At 51.6% G+C, this 17466-nt stretch overlaps 2 long non-coding RNA genes across 4 annotated transcripts; one reads left to right on the forward strand and one right to left on the reverse strand.

The window, feature by feature from the left end:
- Positions 1 to 44: 44 nt before the first annotated feature.
- LOC127463332 (uncharacterized) lies at positions 45 to 7574 on the forward strand. Of its 2 annotated transcripts, XR_007900796.1 has the most exons (7): positions 45 to 756; positions 1766 to 1911; positions 2973 to 4112; positions 4566 to 5459; positions 5942 to 6049; positions 6654 to 6763; positions 6898 to 7574. It is a non-coding gene; the product is annotated as an uncharacterized LOC127463332 (long non-coding RNA). The 2 variants fall into 2 exon arrangements; XR_007900795.1 differs by lacking the exons at positions 45 to 756; positions 1766 to 1911 and adding an exon at positions 1948 to 2281 and having other exon boundaries at positions 2973 to 4066; positions 6898 to 7571.
- Positions 7575 to 11392: 3818 nt separating this feature from the next.
- LOC127463333 (uncharacterized) lies at positions 11393 to 16250 on the reverse strand. 2 transcript variants are annotated; one of them, XR_007900798.1, is made up of 3 exons: positions 16132 to 16250; positions 12876 to 13104; positions 11393 to 11450 (listed from the first exon to the last, which is right to left on the reverse strand). It is a non-coding gene; the product is annotated as an uncharacterized LOC127463333 (long non-coding RNA). The 2 variants fall into 2 exon arrangements; XR_007900797.1 differs by lacking the exon at positions 16132 to 16250 and adding an exon at positions 13518 to 13636.
- Between the last annotated feature and the right edge of the window lie 1216 nt (positions 16251 to 17466).

Genomic DNA, 17466 nt, shown 5'->3' on the forward strand with positions numbered 1-17466 from the left:
CGGGGGAGCCGGAGCCATTGCTGAGGGACCCGGGGCTGAGGCCAGTCCAGGGCCGCTAGTTTAAGCTCCTTCTGGTACATACAGAGTATTTTATTCTGGTTTTTAATGTTGTTGATACTTTTAAGAGATTCTTCAAGATTTGTTTGGAGTTCAGCGTAGCATGGAGCTCTTGATTTATTGTCTTCTTCTTCCTACATGAATTTATCTGTTGTCTTTCATGTCATACCAGAGACTAAATACCTGTGGAACCATCGACATAGCTAGAGCTGTCATAATTCATGGTAAATGTTGGTAAAAGGTTTTCAAAAAACCTCTCAATCCTTGTACCAGCTATATCTTTAAACATGATAATTTCAGATATTAAAAGAATCCCGTTAGATTTTTGGCGTAACTGCTCTCCACAGGCATCCTTTGTGTTTGCATCCCCAGCTCAGCAAGCTTTGTGTGTGCACACACATACGCCACGCTTTGACTGGGATATTTTCCTTCATACAGCCCGGCAGGATTAGTGTCTGCTGTGCTCCAGCTCCACCCATCTGCCCGGTGACCCAAACCATGCATATCTTTGGTATCTGCTTGCTTACTGAGCAACTTTTTGTACACTGTTTTCTTTCCGACTCTAGACAGTGATATTAGAATAAGCTTTCTAGCTTTTTATTTCTGTAGAAAAAGGCACGAGGTAGGAAAATAAGTCTCTCTTAAGAAAATACACTTTTTGAAAGACTAAAAGAAGTGGCACTGCGCGTGTAAGGAAAGGTAGGCCTGAGGCTTAGGATTCGTAACTTTGAACTTCATTTTGATCTCATGTTTAGCTTTTGCTAAAAAGTAGAGCCAATAGCATTGGAAGAATTTTTAACAAAATTTAATTTTTTTAAATTGACTCTTGCTAAGAATGGAAGAATCCCAGGGAACTGGTATATATGTGCAGTGACAAACCCATAAATGTAAAGAATTTTAAGATTTGGAGAGGGAAAAAAGTAATTTGTGGAAGTGATTTAATTTTATTTACAGAATTTAATAAAGTTAACTCTAAGTAGTCAGGCTTTGACCCTTGGTGGATTCAGTTCCATCTCAAATCTCTTGAGTAATGCTAGGTAATACTTTATCTTCCCCCTTCCCACTGGTGAGGGCAATGAAATATATCAGAGTTTTAGGCGCCTCATACTGTGTGAAGAATGGATATGCATGTGGCAAGATGTTTATGAAACTCTGTAATACACTGTTTTTATATGAATTCATGTAAAATTGTGGAACCATCTCACCTGTTTGTGGCAGTTGTCTTGCACTGAGTTCAGATCATCACTTCTTTGGGCCAGAACACAGCTCGCTTTCAGAAAGATCCCGGGGGGTTCCCCAGCGTGGAAGTGGCCCCCAGGCAATCAGGGAAGCTTGGGATCTTCACCAAGGGTTGTTCTTGTCTGGCCTCAATCGTATGATCTACTATTTACACCTTAAACTTGGTTGTGCAGTATGCAATTTTTGGGTGCCCCTTTCCAGTAAAACCATAGGAGGCTTTAGAGTTGCAATTGTTTCCTTAAACAACTGTTGCCTTCCTAAACCTGGAGAAGTGGTTGTTTGTCTTCTCTTCCTGTATTCACGTAGTTGATTTGATAAAAAGTGAACTTGTAAAACTTCAGACCAGGGCTGAATATTTTTAAAAGATCAACATTTTAAAAATAAATTTAACATGGATTTTTTTTTTTTGTCCACTTAACAGCCTAAGGGTAAGATTATTACTTCTGAATATTTTCCCTTCTCCTTCCAGTCTGACATAATTGACCACAGTTTTGCAGTGGAATGGATGCAGGACTTTGAGACTTTCAGGATGCCCTGAATCAAGAGACTTCCTGTGTCAGTAACCTGACTCGTTCTGTGAGTTTAGTGTTGGATGAATTTTACAGTTCACTGAAGGTAAAGGTCTTCCTTTTTTTATTACCTCTCCTAAAAGCCTGGAGAAGAGCAAGTTCAAGGAGAACATTTTTGATGTGCATAAATGCCTGGTAGGAGGGTGTAAGGAAGGCAAGCAGCAGACTGGTGCATGGGGAAAGGACAAGAGACAACAGACACAAGGTGAAATACAGGAAACTATGTTTAAACAGAAGAGAAAAGAAAATGCTTTAATTTTACTAATTCTGCACTGTAACAGATGGTCCAGAGAAATTGTGGAATCTCTATCCTTGGAGATGCTTAAAACACTTTTGCTCAGGCAAAGTCATGAGCAACCTATTCTACTTAATCCTGCTTTTTGAGCAGGAGAGATTGGACTAGATGATCTCCAGAGGTATTGTCCAACCCCCACCATTCTGTCCTTCTGGAAAGGGGCTTTGCACTGCCCTTTGGAACTGGAATCTGTTGATGACCTGTGTTGAGGATTTGCTGATTTGAACATACAATAACTTTAGCAGCTTGTCACACTGAATGGCAGCCTGAATAATTTAATATTGAACTGTGATTAATCACAAGATGAAAGCTCAGATAGGCTGGTAAGAGGCAGTGTTCTTTGCTGCAGCATTTCCCACCTGAGGTAATTTTCCTTGTTCTGAAAGTGTCAAGTACAGTTGGGCAATGTACTACATAGGAAGAAGGGAAAGAATCTCAAAAACAAATAAATGAACAAAATAAACCCCTTTATATTTGCTTGTGCAAGAAGAATATTGTTCTTCCACTCAACCAGGTTTTGAGAGGACAAATTAATTGTTTCTCTGACAACACTATCCATTGGAGGCTGTTAATGATCCCATAGTCTGTGCTAAAGTTTTTAGCTGATTGTGTTTGCCATCAGCTTTTACTAAAGAAAAAGCAAGCCTTCTTGGCTGTGTGGATATTACAGGAACAAAATGATTCCATTCATGTAGATAATGATAACAGAGCCAAAACAAAAATATTGTAACTGTCCTATGTGGAACAATATACAGAATTTCAAAAGGGATATACAGAACTAACATACTTCCTGTTCCTTATTTGCTGATCAGGTCATATTTATCTGCCTGTCAGGACTGTTGGAGCACTGGATGGAGAGCAGGTCATATGAAGATGATTAGGGAGTAAAAGGCAGCTTGTACTTAAGTGCAGGGAAAGTATAAATATTTATATATATTGGCACAGTGCCTGGCCTTAATGCTTAAAATCCTTTGGAGAGCTGTCTGCACATTTCCTGTATTAATGATCAAATGCAAGGCTGTGTTGGGAAAGGTCTTCCATTTGGAAGTCAGTAGTTGAGACTGTCTTGCCTATGAAAAAGAGGGAGAATTTTCATTAGAGGATGTAGGATTCTGGCTGGTAATAGTCTTAATTAAAGGTATTTTTAGATAACTGATTTAATACAAGCAGAACAAATGGCCAGAAGTGTAATGAGAGACAAGTTGAAATTAGAAAGTAGATGTGCATTTTGAATGTATTGTCATAGCAACTGATTAAATTCTCCCTCTCTTGCTGTTCTGGGGACCTTTTAAATGTGCTTTGGCTAAATAAAAAGTATTAGACTATTTCAGAGCCAAAAGGTCAGTTCTTGTTGTCTCTTTTGCACTTTAATTCTAGTACACTGATACTTGCTAACCACTTATAACCCTAGATGCAGAATGAGAACTTGGGTTATTAACAATAAACAAGTAAACAGCAGAAAGACTTGACCTTTCTTTTGAATTGCCCTACAGTATTAAAAAATACCAAACAAACCTCCTTCCCCAAAGAAACACCCCCCAAAACACCCCAACAACTCACCAAACAGAAAATCACCGACAACCAAAAAGCAGAAGTAACAAACATGAGCAGCAAGTGGAGGAAGAGTTTGAAAGCGGGCTGGACAGAAGCAGAAGTGTTACTGCCTGCTCTTAGGCCACTGTGCTGATTAAATGGCTGTTGTTAGGTTTAGATTAGTAGTTATTTGTTGTTGTTGGGTTTTTCGGTGGTGTTGATTTTTTGGTTGTCGTTGTGGGGGATTGTTTGTTTGTTTGGTTTTATTTTGGTTTTTTTTCTGTATTAAGAATCTGGCTCAGTTACTCTCTAGTTCTGGTGTGTTTTCTTTTCCAGGTGGTTGGTGTTTCTGCAGTGTTTGGCACAGGACTGGGTGAGTTTTTTACCCAGCTTTCTAAAGCTGTAGATGAATAGGAGAGGTAAGGGATAACTTTTGGTCTGTGACCCAGTGACCACTTCCTGAAGGTCCTGATTCATGAGTCTGCTCCTTTGATTTGGAGGAGTGCACAGCTGCCATAGCCAAGGTAGCTTAGGGTGTCCAGTATCAGCATAAAAAGCAGCAGTAGAAAGGAACTATTCAGAGATGAATTTTTGTGCTGTTCTGTGAAAAAGTAAAAGCTATCTGTGCCAGCAAGTCTGTGAAGTAATTTTTTTCTTGTAATTCCATACCAAGTTTTGAATTGTTGCTGTTTTAATGAAGTATGTTCATTGATTTTGCATCCATTGGTTTCAGAATCCAAATCTGGGGAAAAAAGTACTGTTGGTCTTTCTGAAATGTCTCTCAAACATGAAAGCCTATAGAAAACTTTTTTTGGGGGTAAAAAGAAGCCTCCAGGATGATCCTTCTGCAATACAAATCATGTGTTTTTCAGACTGAATGCACTCCCTTTATTCACCTTTTCAGAGAGTATCGGCCAGAATACGAGCGCCTGAGAAAAACACTGGGAAGTGTTTTTAGCTGTTTTACACCTGAACAGTGTGTCTTGGGTCACTTTTATGCACACAATTGCCTTTATGTTGAGAGGGTCTAACATTTCATTTACTAGTCGTACTCACTGTGGGAAAACTCCTGTCCTGAAGGAGTCCACCATTTGCCTTTTTTTTCCTAGATGTGGTGGAGCATATCTTTACAAAAATAAAGATTTTGTAAAACAGATGTTGCTCACTGGTTTAGTGCTAATATTTGAGCTAATTGTGTGAAAATGATTGGGAAATAAGATTGTGTCTTCCATTCAGATGGATAGAGAGTTCTTAAAAATAAATTTCCAAAGGGATTTGTTGAGACTATCCCTGTATCTTCCTGCACCAGTGAAGAGCACTAGTTTGACTTAGTACAAAAGACTGAATTGCAGTGCCAAAATCAGTAGCTCTGCTCACCTTGAGTTCTGGCTGTCCAAAGGACAGTTCTCTGCAGGCACAGCTACACAGAGTTTGGCTTCCCGGTGCTGCTGAAAATCCCACCTAGATGTCCTAGAAAATGTCCTAGAATCCCACCTGACTGGAGGTTGCTTTCCATGCTTAGTCAGAAGTTCTGTGTAACCTTAGTTGAAATGTAAGACCTGCATAGTGACTTCTGCTCTCTGACTGGGGGACAGGCTGCTGGGTTTGGGTGAGGTTTCTCTTCTCCTGATGTTTTAAATGTTCTCAGAATCCACATGTAAATCTTTGTCTACGGGAGAAAGCTCAAAATAAACAAAAGAGAGAGCAGCTGGAACACTTGTGGAAGGACATGGGCAGCGTGTGTGTGCAGGGCAGCACACTGGCAGGTACCTCCCCAGGAGGATAAAGGTTACTGCAGAAGTTTTCTGAAGAGTTTGCCTTGTGAAGTAGTACAGTGCTTCTTTATCCTCACAGCAGAAGTGTGAAAGCAGCTCCATGTTAGAGGAGCGGGGCTTTAGTTCCTGTGGGATTGGTCACACTCAGCTCTTCTGTGTCAGTCACAGGTTTGGAAGAAACCCCGCTGTGTAGCTAAAGCAGGGGACCTACTAGAAATAATGAAATACTTTAGAAAAGGCGAAACAGTCAGATCAGAATGTGAGAAAGCTCTGCTGTTGGCTGCACTGTTCCCTAGATGAGGCGAGTAGGTGCTGATGGAGTCTGTCCTGTGTCTGGGATCCACAAGCAGCTTTCTGTCCCCTTAGAGCAGGTGTTCATTGCTGGGTTTCTGTGCAGACAGAAGTTGTCAGTGCACACGCTCCCTCACCTTCAGCAAGCTGGTTTGTGTACAGCCGTTTCTGTTCCCTTCAAGGACCTGATGCTTCTGCAATGGGTCCCTCTGAGCTAATACTAACACGAGGAACTCTCGATGAAGAGCAAGAAGAGAGGGAGGGTGACACTGATGACATTGACCATGAAGGTAAGGGAATGAGGTCTAAAAGCTGCCTCTCAAGAAATCCCCTCTATATTTCATGACCTGGATGGACTGTAAGGAGAGCCTAGAAAACAAGCAAACATTCAGTCACCTGACGTGTCAGAATCTGTAGCAGAAGCTCAGCTGCAATGGTCAGTGCAGGGATATCACTCTGTAACCTTTGTGAAAGTTCAACTGTAAATTTTCTATTCAAGTAATTAATAGGTGTATAACACACATAAACCAGAGAACTCATTAGGCTTGGGGCATGCAGTGACCTCTGAACCTGATTGATGCACAGATGTGTCCACCATCTTTTTGGCCTTACAGTTTCTGCCCCTGGCTCTCTTCCCTTTTCCTGTGACTATGGTCTTGGAGCAATCTTCTGAGTTGTTACAGTGTGATTTTTCTCTTATATAGCTCACAGACAATCTTCATTCTTTCCCTGTTCCACTGATGGGTAGGATCACTTATTTCCTTTGCCCCGTAATGTAGTTGAAGATGGAACAGACTTTCTATGTTGCTTTGGCTATCCTGATTCTAGCTTTTTTTCAGTAACACAAGTAGAACAAGTACTGAAATAGCACTGAACTGTCATTTCTTCCCCCAGTGACTGAGGAGAGTCATGAAGAACCAGCCTTCAGAAACTTTGTGCAGGACATGCGGATGAAATGCCAGAGGAGAAGCAACCCAAAGGAATGAGACCTTCAGAAACAGAAGGTTTGGAATCACTTGTAATGGAGTTAAAACTGAAGGAACAGCATAAAGAAACTTGTATGGAACCATTTTTATCTGTGAACCACTTTTATCTGTGAACAACTTCCTCTGATAGATTTTTATTTTTTTTTCTGCAGTAACTGTTGGTCCGATGAGTTAAAGGTCTTGCAGCCAACTGACTGCACGTTTGGCCATCAGCCACTGTGGCTTCCTAAAGCTGAAGGAACCAGAAAGCAGTTTCTTTTCCTGCAAATTCTTCAGATCTCTCTGTTGAGAGCTTAAATTTTGATCTCTGACAGCATTAGCATCCAGAGTACTCACTGGTCCCCAGAGGCACCTTCCAGTTGCTGAGTGCAGTCAGGCATCTGCTGCAGCCAGGGCACAACTTGATTGATCCACTGTTTGATGTTTTGGTTATCATTAAATAGATTTTACGTACTAAGAAATGCGTGATGGTTAATAGAAGGAGATTTCATGTCACCATTCTAAGGTGAGACTTTTTCCCTGTGCTTGCAGCCTATCCATATGGATGCACAACAAATGCATCTTAAGTATATTACAACTCTGCAGGTTACCTGGTGAAAACAGGGAGGTCCCTTTTCCCACATTGCCTTTCTCTTGCCCCTCTCCAGCCTGAGGCCACTCCTCTGCTCACTCACTCTGGCCTGGCTGTCCTACACGATGCCTTTTCTGTCTGCTCCAGTCTGCTGCCAAGAAAAGAGGACACAGTGAGTCCCAAGTGCTGACCCCTCACCACTACACCTGGAGAACCACTATGCCAGCCTCTCTCAGTGATTCCACCTCCAGCCCTATCCCCATATGCTGGGATAGCTACTCTGGGGCTGAAGCTGGAATATAGTGTCTAGAGGTGGACCTGAAGTAAACATCCTGCTCTGATCAAGGAGCACCTTCACTTGGTGGTGGGAAGATGTGGAGCTGGAGCTGAAGTCACTGCAGGGCTGGGATTGCAGAGGTGTTCCAGAGATTGGTTCACAGAACCTGAGCACAGATCAGCTTCAGCATCAGCAGGGACTGCGCGGGAGAAGGAGGGTGGGCAGCGGGCCTGGGGCGAGCAGGGGGATAGGGGGTGGGGGCGGGCACTTAACGATTTTGGCCAGGGAGCTGATCTCAGCCAGCACCCAGTTGGGGCAGTTTAAGTCCCCGCAGAAGCAGAACTGCTGCGTGGGGAGAGGCGGTCAGAGGCGCACTGCCGCTCTGCGTCCTCCCCGCTCCCTGCCGTCGACTCTCGCCCTACCACGTCGCCGCTGCTCCCCGGTCCCCCATGCCGCACAGTCCGCCTTCGCGACCCGGAACCGCCCCGTGTGCCGGTGGGGGGCTCCCCGAGGGGCTCTGCAGGGGCCTTGGGGCCGGGACCCCGGGGGTGCAGCCCGACCAAGGGGCGGGGCAGGGGACGGGGTCCCGGGAGCGGGACCCGGGACGGCCACGGAGCCGCGGGAAGGGCCCCTCCGACACGGCCCTCGTCCCGCCGCCCGACCACCCGAGCACCTCCCGCCGGCCGCGGCCCCGCGGGCTCCAAGCCCCGCCAATCCGGGCCCGAGGCAGCGTCTGGCCCGCCAATCCCGGCCCGCCTTTCTCGGCGCCGTCCAATCACAGCCCGCCTTTTCAATCCGGCCGCGGTCCCGCAAGCTCTGCCCGCTCAGCCGCGGCGCGGCCCTTCCGCGCGGCACCGTCCCCCCGTTCCCCACAGGCGTTGCTGGGACCACGGAAGGGCGGTGGGAGCTCCGCGGTCACGTCCCGTCCGGGAGCTCTCCCAGGAGAAGGGGAGGGAGGCGGGGAGCGGGAGGGAGGCGGGGAGCGGGCAGGAGGGGCTCCGGGAGCGGGGCCTGCGGGGCCAGCGGCGTTCTCGGGAACGGGCGGGCGGGGATTGGCGGGGCTGGCACGGGGGGGCGGGGCTATGCGGGCCGCGGTCTATAAATAGCGGGGGAGGGGGCGCGGGGGGGGCAGTTCGGCGGCGGAGGTGGAAGCGGCGCTGGAGCGGCGGGAGCCGGGGCGAGATCGGCGGTGAGCTGGGGCGGGACTCCCGCGGCTGCCGCTCCAGGCACGTGGCCTGTCTTGGGCACAGGGGCCGCTCTCTCCGGGAGGTTGTGGCTCCCGACGTGCAGGTCCGATCCCGGCCCGCCACTCCCAGCCCGCTTTTCTCCGTTCCGTCCAATCGTAGCCCGCCCTTTCAATGGGGCCGCGGTCCCGTAAGCTGTGCCCGCTCAGCCGCGTCGCGGCGCCGCCCCCCTTCCCCACGTTCCCCTCAGGCGCTGTAGGTGCCGGCGCCTTTGCTCCCGGAGCCGCGCCTGCGCTGCCGCAGCCCCCGACAGGCCCTGTTGGGACCAGGGAGGGCGGGTGGCACAGCTCCGCGCTCACGTCCCGTCTGGGAGTTCTTCCGGGAGGCGGGGAGGGGGCGGGAGCGGCGGCGGCCCTTTCAATGGGGCCGCGGTCGAGCAAGCTCTGCCCGCTCAGCCGCGGCGCGGAGCCCCCCCCTCTCCACCTCGCCCCCCGCGTTCCCCTCAGGCGCCGCTCTCGGCGCCTTTGCTTCGGGATCCGGCGGAGCCGCGCCTGCGCTGCCGCGGCACCCGCAGGCGCTGTTGGAAGGGCGGGCGGGAGGTCCGCGGTCCCGTCCCGTCCCGTAGTTCTCCCGGGAGAAGGGGAGGGAGGCGGGCAGCGGGCGGGAGCGGAGCGGCCCCTGGGAGCGGGGCCTGAGGGGACAGCGGGGTTCTTGGGGACGGGCAGGGCGGGAACGGGCAGGCGGGGATTGGCGGGGCCGGACGCTGCCGGACGCTGGGATTGGCTGGGCTGGCACGAGGGGGGCGGGGCTGTGCGGGCCGCGGCTATAAAGGGCGTGGGCGGGGGGTGCTGGGGGCAGTTCGGCGGCGGGGCTGGGGCGGTGCTGGAGCGGCGGGAGCGGCCCGGGCTCGGCGCGGCCGCTGGGCCGAGGAGCGGCGGTGAGCCAGGGTGGGACCCTCACGGCTGCCGCTCCAGGGAGCGGTGGGGAGCCATGCGGCAGCACCCCCTCGGCTGCCGATCCAGGGGGAGCCGGGGTCGGTCCCCCACAGGTGCCGAGGCAGGGCGTTGGGCAGGCGGTGTCCCGGGCAGCTGTGCCGGCCAGCTTTGGTCAGTGCTCAGTGGGGGAGCAGCCCATGCCCAGGGGTGCTCCCCCGAACCAGAAGGACTAGGATGCAGCCTCTCAGTGGGGCTGGTATTGAAAGTATTATTACAAAGAAAATAATAAAAGATGTTTCATTCTATTATAATTTTATTTTACTTTTATTTTCATCTTTGACTACTTGATTGTTTATTCTATTGTTTTGTTGCTGTTCCCGTTGGGATGGGTGGGACAGCTCCTAGAGATATTTAAGTGAACGACAAAGACTGATTTGTGACCTTGTCAACAGCCCCGGGCTGCAGAGATACCCAGGAGAAGATTTAGGCAGAGGCAGCAGAAAGCTGAGGCAGAGGCAGCAGAAAGCTGAGGCAGAACCTGGAGCTGAGGCAGCAGAGCTGGTGGAGACATAAAGACGGTAGGACTGTGGGCAGAACAAGAGTGGGGCTGGATTAGGGAGCATGGACCTGGCATAAGTACTGCAGGGATGGAGCTGGGATAAAAATAGTCAGGCCTGACCTGGAATGTGGGCTTGAGAGCTGGGGTGGAAAACTCAGACCTTTATCAAAAGAAAGATGCTAGGATTGGAATGTGTGGCAGCTTTACTGGGAGGTGACAGCAGGGCTGGCAGAGAAATAAAGGTTGTGGGTCTGGGTATGGGATAGGGAGAGTGGTGCTCGGAAAGGGACTGTGGAGTACGGAGAGGGACTGTGGCACTGCAGCAGATATCACTGTAGGATTGAGACAGGGACTGGCACCGTCGCTGAAACATCTGTGTGTCTGTGGAATAGGCATTGATGGGTGGAAACGTGCACTAAGGGGAAAGAGCTGAAATCAGTCTAGGGCAGGGATCTGGACTTTGGAGTTGGGATTGGGTTTCTGGGACTGGAGGAGCACCTGGGGGACTGGGATTGGGAATGTAAAGTTGGAGCTGGAAAGTGGCAGAGCTGGAGCCAAGCTGAAGATCCTGCAGCGAGAACCTGGAGCAGCTTCCCGTGGCGGCGCTGGCAAGATGCAGAGCTACTACTGAGAGAGCAGAGCTGGCAGTGCAATAAAGCTTGTGGGTCTCGAGCTGAAATCACTGAGGGGCTGGGGTAGGGCTGGGTTCTGGGCTCGGGACTGTAACAGCTGGGCAGGAATCAGTGTGGGGCGGAGATAGGGCCTGTGGCACCGTCGCTGAAATCCCTGTGTGTCTGTGGAATTGGGATTATAATTGGGAATGTGGAGTGAGAGGCTGGGGCTGAAATCAGTGTAGGGCTGGGATTGAGAGTTAGCAGTTGGGCTAGGAGTTATGGGGTAAGAGGAGTAGCTGGGGGAGTGGGATTGGGAGTGTGAGGGTGGAGCTGGAAAATCCCAGAGCTGGAGCCAAGCTGAAGATCCTGCAGCGAGAACCTGGAGCAGCTTCCCGTGGCGGCGCTGGCAAGATGCAGAGCTACTGCTGAGAGAGCAGAGCTGGCAGTGCAATAAAGCTTGTGGGTCTCGAGCTGAAATCACTGAGGGGCTGGGATAGGGACAGGGTTTGGGCTCGGGACTGTAACACTTGGGGCAGGAATGACAGCAATCCCTGTGAGATAGGGCCTGTGGAACGGTTGCTGAAATCCCTGTGTGGCTGTGGAATAGGGATTGTTGGGCAGGAACGTGAGTTGGATGGGTAGAGCTGAAATCAGTATAGAGCTGGGTTTGTGATTTTGGAATTGGGATAGGAATTATGGGTCTGGAGGAGTAGCTGGGGGACTGGGATTGGGAGTGTGAGGGTGGAGCTGGAAAGTGGCAGAGCTGGAGCCAAGCTGAAGATCCTGCAGCGAGAACCTGGAGCAGCTTCCCGTGGCGGCGCTGTGAAGATGCAGAGCTACTGCTGAGAGAGCAGAGCTGGCAGTGCAATAAAGCTTGTGGGTCTCGAGCTGAAATCACTGAGGGGCTGGGGTCGGGACAGGGTTCTGGGCTCGGGACTGTAACAGCTGGGCAGGAATCTGTGTGGGGCGGAGATAGGGCCTGTGGCACCGTCGCTGAAATCCCTGTGTGTCTGTGGAATTTGGATTATAATTGGGAATGTGGAGTGAGAGGCTGGGGCTGAAATCAGTATAGGGCTGGGATTGAGAGTTTGCAGTTGGGCTAGGAGTTCTGGGGTAAGAGGAGTAGCTGGGGGAGTGGGATTGGGAGTGTGAGGGTGGAGCTGGAAAGTGGCAGAGCTGGAGCCAAGCTGAAGATCCTGCAGCGAGAACCTGGAGCAGCTTCCCGTGGCGGCGCTGGCAAGATGCAGAGCTACTGCTGAGATAGCAGAGCTGGCAGTGCAATAAAGCTTGTGGGTCTCGAGCTGAAATCACTGAGGGGCTGGGATACGGACAGGGTTTGGGCTTGGGACTGTAACACTTGGGGCAGGAATGACAGCAATCCCTGTGAGATAGGGTCTGTGGCACCGTCGCTGAAATCTCTGTGTGTTTGGACTCGGGATTATAATTGGGAATGTGGAGTGAGAGGCTGGGGTGAAATGCATATCGGGCTGGGATTGCGTCTCTGGAGCTGGGAGGGTGTCTGGAGCTCAGATGAGGACTGTGGCAGCGTCACTGAAATCCCTGTGTGTCTGTGGAATAAGGATTGATGAGCAGGAACGTGGGCTGGGTGGGTAGGGCTGAAATGAGTCTAGAGCTGGGGTTTTGACTTTGGAGTTGGGCTAGGAATTCTGGGGTAGGAGGAGTACCTGGTGGACGGGAATTGGGAGGGTGAGGAATTGGGAAGTGGGAGGCTGGGATTGGAATGTGAGGGTGGGGCTGGAAAGTGGCAGAGCTGGAGCCAAGCTGAAGATCCTGCAGCGAGAACCTGGAGCAGCTTCCCGTGGCGGCGCTGTGAAGATGCAGAGCTACTGCTGAGAGAGCAGAGCTGGCAGTGCAATAAAGCTTGTGGGTCTCGAGCTGAAATCACTGAGGGGCTGGGATAGGGACAGGGTTTGGGCTTGGGACTGTAACACTTGGGGCAGGAATGACAGCAATCCCTGTGAGATAGGACCTGTGGAACGGTTGCTGAAATCTGTGTGGCTGTGGAATAGGGATTGTTGGGCAGGAACGTGAGTTGGATGGGTAGAGCTGAAATCAGTATAGAGCTGGGTTTGTGATTTTGGAATTGGGATAGGAATTATGGGTCTGGAGGAGTAGCTGGGGGAGTGGGATTGGGAGTGTGAGGGTGGAGCTGGAAAGTGGCAGAGCTGGAGCCAAGCTGAAGATCCTGCAGCGAGAACCTGGAGCAGCTTCCCGTGGCGGCGCTGTGAAGATGCAGAGCTACTGCTGAGAGAGCAGAGCTGGCAGTGCAATAAAGCTTGTGGGTCTCGAGCTGAAATCACTGAGGGGCTGGGGTAGGGACAGGGTTCTGGGCTCGGGACTGTAACACCTGGGCAGGAATCAGGGTGGGGCGGAGATAGGGCCTGTGGCACCGTCGCTGAAATCCCTGTGTGTCTGTGGAATTTGGATTATAATTGGGAATGTGGAGTGAGAGGCTGGGGCTGAAATCAGTATAGGGCTGGGATTGAGAGTTTGCAGTTGGGCTAGGAGTTCTGGGGTAAGAGGAGTAGCTGGGGGAGTGGGATTGGGAGTGTGAGGGTGGAGCTGGAAAATCCCAGAGCTGGAGCCAAGCTGAAGATCCTGCAGCGAGAACCTGGAGCAGCTTCCCGTGGCGGCGCTGGCAAGATGCAGAGCTACTGCTGAGAGAGCAGAGCTGGCAGTGCAATAAAGCTTGTGGGTCTCGAGCTGAAATCACTGAGGGGCTGGGATAGGGACAGGGTTTGGGCTTGGGACTGTAACACTTGGGGCAGGAATGACAGCAATCCCTGTGAGATAGGGTCTGTGGCACCGTCGCTGAAATCTGTGTGTGTTTGGACTCGGGATTATAATTGGGAATGTGGAGTGAGAGGCTGGGGTGAAATGCATATCGGGCTGGGATTGCGTCTCTGGAGCTGGGAGGGTGTCTGGAGCTCAGATGAGGACTGTGGCAGCGTCACTGAAATCCCTGTGTGTCTGTGGAATAAGGATTGATGAGCAGGAACGTGGGCTGGGTGGGTAGGGCTGAAATGAGTCTAGAGCTGGGGTTTTGACTTTGGAGTTGGGCTAGGAATTCTGGGGTAGGAGGAGTACCTGGTGGATGGGAATTGGGAGGGTGAGGAATTGGGAAGTGGGAGGCTGGGATTGGAATGTGAGGGTGGGGCTGGAAAGTGGCAGAGCTGGAGCCAAGCTGAAGATCCTGCAGCGAGAACCTGGAGCAGCTTCCCGTGGCGGCGCTGTGAAGATGCAGAGCTACTGCTGAGAGAGCAGAGCTGGCAGTGCAATAAAGCTTGTGGGTCTCGAGCTGAAATCACTGAGGGGCTGGGATAGGGACAGGGTTTGGGCTCGGGACTGTAACACTTGGGGCAGGAATGACAGCAATCCCTGTGAGATAGGACCTGTGGAACGGTTGCTGAAATCTGTGTGGCTGTGGAATAGGGATTGTTGGGCAGGAACGTGAGTTGGATGGGTAGAGCTGAAATCAGTATAGAGCTGGGTTTGTGATTTTGGAATTGGGATAGGAATTATGGGTCTGGAGGAGTAGCTGGGGGAGTGGGATTGGGAGTGTGAGGGTGGAGCTGGAAAATCCCAGAGCTGGAGCCAAGCTGAAGATCCTGCAGCGAGAACCTGGAGCAGCTTCCCGTGGCGGCGCTGTGAAGATGCAGAGCTACTGCTGAGAGAGCAGAGCTGGCAGTGCAATAAAGCTTGTGGGTCTCGAGCTGAAATCACTGAGGGGCTGGGATAGGGACAGGGTTTGGGCTTGGGACTGTAACACTTGGGGCAGGAATGACAGCAATCCCTGTGAGATAGGGCCTGTGGCACCGTCGCTGAAATCTCTGTGTGTTTGGACTCGGGATTATAATTGGGAATGTGGAGTGAGAGGCTGGGGTGAAATCCATATCGGGCTGGGATTGCGTCTCTGGAGCTGGGAGGGTGTCTGGAGCTCAGATGAGGACTGTGGCAGCGTCACTGAAATCCCTGTGTGTCTGTGGAATAAGGATTGATGAGCAGGAACGTGGGCTGGGTGGGTAGGGCTGAAATGAGTCTAGAGCTGGGGTTTTGACTTTGGAGTTGGGCTAGGAATTCTGGGGTAGGAGGAGTACCTGGTGGACGGGAATTGGGAGGGTGAGGAATTGGGAAGTGGGAGGCTGGGATTGGAATGTGAGGGTGGGGCTGGAAAGTGGCAGAGCTGGAGCCAAGCTGAAGATCCTGCAGCGAGAACCTGGAGCAGCTTCCCGTGGCGGCGCTGGCAAGATGCAGAGCTACTGCTGAGAGAGCAGAGCTGGCAGTGCAATAAAGCTTGTGGGTCTCGAGCTGAAATCACTGAGGGGCTGGGGTAGGGACAGGGTTCTGGGCTCGGGACTGTAACACCTGGGCAGGAATCAGGGTGGGGCGGAGATAGGGCCTGTGGCACCGTCGCTGAAATCCCTGTGTGTCTGTGGAATTTGGATTCTAATTGGGAATGTGGAGTGAGAGGCTGGGGCTGAAATCAGTATAGGGCTGGGATTGAGAGTTTGCAGTTGGGCTAGGAGTTCTGGGGTAAGAGGAGTAGCTGGGGGAGTGGGATTGGGAGTGTGAGGGTGGAGCTGGAAAATCCCAGAGCTGGAGCCAAGCTGAAGATCCTGCAGCGAGAACCTGGAGCAGCTTCCCGTGGCGGCGCTGTGAAGATGCAGAGCTACTGCTGAGAGAGCAGAGCTGGCAGTGCAATAAAGCTTGTGGGTCTCGAGCTGAAATCACTGAGGGGCTGGGGTAGGGACAGGGTTTAGGCTTGGGACTGTAACACTTGGGGCAGGAATGACAGCAATCCCTGTGAGATAGGGTCTGTGGCACCGTCGCTGAAATCTCTGTGTGTTTGGACTCGGGATTATAATTGGGAATGTGGAGTGAGAGGCTGGGGCTGAAATCAGTATAGGGCTGGGATTGCGTCTCTGGAGCTGGGAGGGTGTCTGGAGCTCAGATGAGGACTGTGGCAGCGTCACTGAAATCCCTGTGTGTCTGTGGAATAAGGATTGATGAGCAGGAACGTGGGCTGGGTGGGTAGGGCTGAAATGAGTCTAGAGCTGGGGTTTTGACTTTGGAGTTGGGCTAGGAGTTCTGGGGTAGGAGGAGTAACTGGTGGACGGGAATTGGGAGGGTGAGGAATTGGGAAGTGGGAGGCTGGGATTGGAATGTGAGGGTGGGGCTGGAAAGTGGCAGAGCTGGAGCCAAGCTGAAGATCCTGCAGCGAGAACCTGGAGCAGCTTCCCGTGGCGGCGCTGGCAAGATGCAGAGCTACTGCTGAGAGAGCAGAGCTGGCAGTGCAATAAAGCTTGTGGGTCTCGAGCTGAAATCACTGAGGGGCTGGGATAGGGACAGGGTTCTGGGCTCGGGACTGTAACACCTGGGCAGGAATCAGTGTGGGGCGGAGATAGGGCCTGTGGCACCGTCGCTGAAATCCCTGTGTGTCTGTGGAATTGGGATTCTAATTGGGAATGTGGAGTGAGAGGCTGGGGCTGAAATCAGTATAGGGCTGGGATTGAGAGTTTGCAGTTGGGCTAGGAGTTCTGGGGTAAGAGGAGTAGCTGGGGGAGTGGGATTGGGAGTGTGAGGGTGGAGCTGGAAAATCCCAGAGCTGGAGCCAAGCTGAAGATCCTGCAGCGAGAACCTGGAGCAGCTTCCCGTGGCGGCGCTGTGAAGATGCAGAGCTACTGCTGAGAGAGCAGAGCTGGCAGTGCAATAAAGCTTGTGGGTCTCGAGCTGAAATCACTGAGGGGCTGGGATAGGGACAGGGTTTGGGCTTGGGACTGTAACACTTGGGGCAGGAATGACAGCAATCCCTGTGAGATAGGGTCTGTGGCACCGTCGCTGAAATCTGTGTGTGTTTGGACTCGGGATTATAATTGGGAATGTGGAGTGAGAGGCTGGGGTGAAATGCATATCGGGCTGGGATTGCGTCTCTGGAGCTGGGAGGGTGTCTGGAGCTCAGATGAGGACTGTGGCAGCGTCACTGAAATCCCTGTGTGTCTGTGGAATAAGGATTGATGAGCAGGAACGTGGGCTGGGTGGGTAGGGCTGAAATGAGTCTAGAGCTGGGGTTTTGACTTTGGAGTTGGGCTAGGAATTCTGGGGTAGGAGGAGTACCTGGTGGACGGGAATTGGGAGGGTGAGGAATTGGGAAGTGGGAGGCTGGGATTGGAATGTGAGGGTGGGGCTGGAAAGTGGCAGAGCTGGAGCCAAGCTGAAGATCCTGCAGCGAGAACCTGGAGCAGCTTCCCGTGGCGGTGCTGTGAAGATGCAGAGCTACTGCTGAGAGAGCAGAGCTGGCAGTGCAATAAAGCTTGTGGGTCTCGAGCTGAAATCACTGAGGGGCTGGGATAGGGACAGGGTTTGGGCTTGGGACTGTAACACTTGGGGCAGGAATGACAGCAATCCCTGTGAGATAGGGCCTGTGGCACCGTCGCTGAAATCTGTGTGTGTTTGGACTCGGGATTATAATTGGGAATGTGGAGTGAGAGGCTGGGGTGAAATGCATATCGGGCTGGGATTGCGTCTCTGGAGCTGGGAGGGTGTCTGGAGCTCAGATGAGG

The sequence above is a fragment of the Manacus candei genome, unplaced genomic scaffold (genome assembly GCF_025592945.1).
Source record: "Manacus candei isolate 608988 ecotype Guabito, Panama unplaced genomic scaffold, ASM2559294v1 h1tg000154l, whole genome shotgun sequence".
Lineage (NCBI taxonomy): Eukaryota > Metazoa > Chordata > Aves > Passeriformes > Pipridae > Manacus > Manacus candei.